This window comes from Pteropus vampyrus, unplaced genomic scaffold (genome assembly GCF_000151845.1).
Source record: "Pteropus vampyrus isolate Shadow unplaced genomic scaffold, Pvam_2.0 Scaffold10, whole genome shotgun sequence".
Lineage (NCBI taxonomy): Eukaryota > Metazoa > Chordata > Mammalia > Chiroptera > Pteropodidae > Pteropus > Pteropus vampyrus.
Genome location: NW_011888791.1, coordinates 12,466,422 through 12,469,922, shown reverse-complemented (window position 1 = coordinate 12,469,922; position 3,501 = coordinate 12,466,422). Strand labels below are relative to the sequence as shown.

The window sequence follows — 3,501 nt, the reverse complement described above, 5'->3', positions numbered from 1 at the left end:
TATGTTCCCAGACTAGGAAGTAATTCTTTAGGTAACTGTTAGTTAATAAGGTCATCATTATTTCAGAGCTGGCTACAATTAAGAATGATTATGTGATGGCAAACTCAAATTGGGCTTTGGATGTGTATTTAGTGTACTCAATAAAGAGAATGCCTAATATTTGGGATTCACACAAATTGCCAGGGAAATGTCATTTAAAGTCTTCCATTTTAAGACTGTGTAGACTCTCTGGTAATTGTTTATATTAATTTGCATTTCAAATTAGTATTGAAAACTCTCACCAAGCAATCATCATCAGCTAAATTGACTTATTCTGCTAAAAACTAACATTAACAATAATAAAAAAAAATGTTTAATGGAACATAATCATGCCAACTACTAATATTAAAAAGGGAAAAGAGGCTTCCGATGGCAGAGTAGCAGATTACCTAGAGCCTGGTGAAATGGAGCTCAAGACCATGAGCAGATATACTTAGCCCAGTAGACTCAGCTACTTTCCCCCATCCAACCATGGTACTGTTGGCTATTGGTACATTCTTCACCAACTGGTTCCTCCTTTATGAGGTCATCTCCACCAAGTGCTCTTGGGACATCTGCAAAGAGCTCCTCTTCTCCTTGGTGGCCTCACTCTTCATAGGCGTTGGGATCTTCTTCATGCTGCTTTTGGTAGGCATCTTTATATGGGTTCCCAAGGGTTCCAACCAAGCAGCTTCACTGAATCCCTGTTTTTGTAAATTAATTTTTTCAAATATTTGCTAAAAGTGTCCTACCTACTGCTCACAATAAAGGCAGATGTGGGGAAGGGGAGGGAAAAGGAGGAAGGAAGGAAAGAAAGAGGAAGGAAGGAAGGAAGGAAGGAAGGAAGGAAGGAAGGAAGGAAGGAAGGAAGGAAGGAAGGAAGGAAGGAAGGAAGGAAGGAAATTTCCAAAATGCCCCTTCCTAAGGAAGGTGAGGCTCAAGCCCAACAAGGAAGTGTTTTCTGGCCATAATGCAAGTGTGTGTGTGTGTGTGTGTGTGTGTGTGTGTGTGTGCGCGCGCGCGGGCTGGGGCAAGGAAACAAGAAACTGAGTGGGACAATCCCTGTATTAAGTGTAGTTGTCATTCATCACTTACTCTGAGTACTAAGTGCCTATGTTTCAGGGATTGATCGCCATTCAAACACATTTGTCAAAGCTCTAACTCTTCCCTTGGCAAGAACAGTATCCTGTGCAGCTGTGGGAAGTAGTGGGAAAATAAGCCAGGTAGCATTGGTGGACACACAAGCCAAGACTTGCTGTGCCAATACCTGTTTAGCACAGTGCTAGGTACTATAAAAAAAATACCTAGATTTCCAGCTCAGGGTCCAATTTATTAAAAGCTTGGAAATCACCACTTCCATCCTTAGGAAAAGAAAATGTTAAATAAACTAAAAATCATGACTTTTCTTGGAAACATCAGAGAACTGAGGTTGTAGGGCAAAGCACTGTGCCAAATCCTGGAGAGCCTCAGCTGAGGTCTGCTCATAAGGAACAGAAGCCACTGGGGTCATAAACTGATAGGAACATTTAAAGGGTAATTTTGATAAATTGTTGGAGGCTGAGTATGGACTAGCTTAAGAGTGAGAAAATCCTGGGAGCTGAAGATCTTAGGGGTCCTCACACTTTCATGGACTTCACCTCCAAGAATCCCACCACGTTCTCATGGTGAAGAGACAAGAAAGATCACCTCATGACTATGGCAAGGGGAGGGCAAGACTACCAATGTATTCTTGGTAATGTACCCAGAGGGTTCTCCATAACGAAGACCTACTCTTCAGAGTCTTATTCTACCTAGAAGAAGGACAGGTCTTCCAGTATAACCCTCTCTAGCTTTCATCTCATTTAAAGGAGGGGAAAAGGAAGCTAAATAAATAAATAAATAAAATGCACACACACACACAAGTGAAGGCCATAGCCCAGAGATACAAGGCCATTAAAAGACTGAGACTTAATTATAAGATTATAGTCTTCTCTCCCCCATACCTTACAACCACACCAACAGTATAAAAACAGTAAATTCAGCTGAAAAAAATACAAGGCTCAGACTCTACTTAAGAAGGAATTTTTAGAGAAACTGAAAGTCATTACTAAAATCAATAAATGGCTCCAACATCTAGCCCCAATTCCCATTTGGGGAAATTGGAAGAAATGTTGGATTCCATCGGCAGTAGCTTAAGAGGAAGGCCCATTTGCCCTTCAGTAGAAGCTTCCTTCCAACTTTTCTCTACCAAAGAAGCTGCACAGGCTCTACAATATAATTCCTTGCCTAAAGAAGAAAGTAACGGGTGGTAAGGGCTTGGTGTCTGCCATACTCTGAGGTCTTAAACTAAGGAAGAAGTTTCTTTTGCCTCAATAAGCTGTGTCTCTCATAAAATCTGCATTAGTCAGGGTTCGCTACAGAAAAAAGAACCAATACGATGGATGGATAGATAGATAATAGAGGATAGATAGATGATAGATAGTTGATAGATATAGATAGATAGATGATAGATGATAGATAGATAGATAGATAGATAGATAGATAGATAGATAGATAGATAGATAGATAGATAGATAGATAGATGATAAATAGATGGATGATATTTAGAAATAAATTTCTTTCAAGACTTCCAAAGTCTTCTCCAGGCTAGCAGGCCAGAGACCCAGAGAAGAGTTGATACTGCATTGCAAGTCCAAAGGCAATCTGCTGGCAGAATTTCCTCTTCTTTTAGGGAGGTCATTTCTTTCTCTATTGAGGTTTTCAACTGATTAGATGAGGCCTACTCACAATATAGAGGGCAATCTGCTTTACATGAAGTCTCCTGATTTAAATGTTAATCTTATCTAAAAAATACTTTCACTGAAACATCTAGAATAATATTTAACCAACTATTTCATTACCATGGCCTAATCAAGTTGACACAAAACTAATGATTTCAAGTCTACCCCTCGTCAACTTGACACCCAGACAGATCTTAAACCATACTTAATCTCTAAATAAAGACAATAATGAGGTCATATGCACCTGACACAATACACCTATCCTGCATACACCAGAAATACACTAGCCTTTTCACCAGAAGAAGATGCAAAGTCCTTCGGTAGTATGCAACTTTTGCCAGCAAATGTCAGTTCTCAGAACAGTGCCCAGGAAGGATCCTCACTAAAAAACAGTAACAAACACATGGTCTCCCATAGAATGTCAATTTTATGGCTGCTATTTTAAGAAGTACTTTAATTACTTGTTTTCTGGGGCAGGATTGCCACATAAAACCATTTTCTTTTAGCTGGTGAATTTTCAAACTAAGTTCTTATTTCTCACTCTGACACAAATAGTATGTAAAAGAAAAAAAATAATGAATTGGATTCAGAATTTCTCTTACATTTTCTTCCTTTCTCTATATAATATTTTAACCCTTTGTGGGAAGAGAAAATTTTACATCACACAAAAGATACTTTATGCGAACAGTGTGAATATTTAGTAGTGACAATAGATTTGAGATTT

The 3,501-nt window shown here is 38.9% G+C and overlaps 1 pseudogene; it reads left to right on the top strand.

Annotated features, from left to right (window-relative positions):
• Nucleotides 1-443: 443 nt before the first annotated feature.
• LOC105303463 lies at nt 444-759 on the top strand (annotated as a pseudogene).
• The last annotated feature ends 2,742 nt before the right edge of the window (nt 760-3,501 follow it).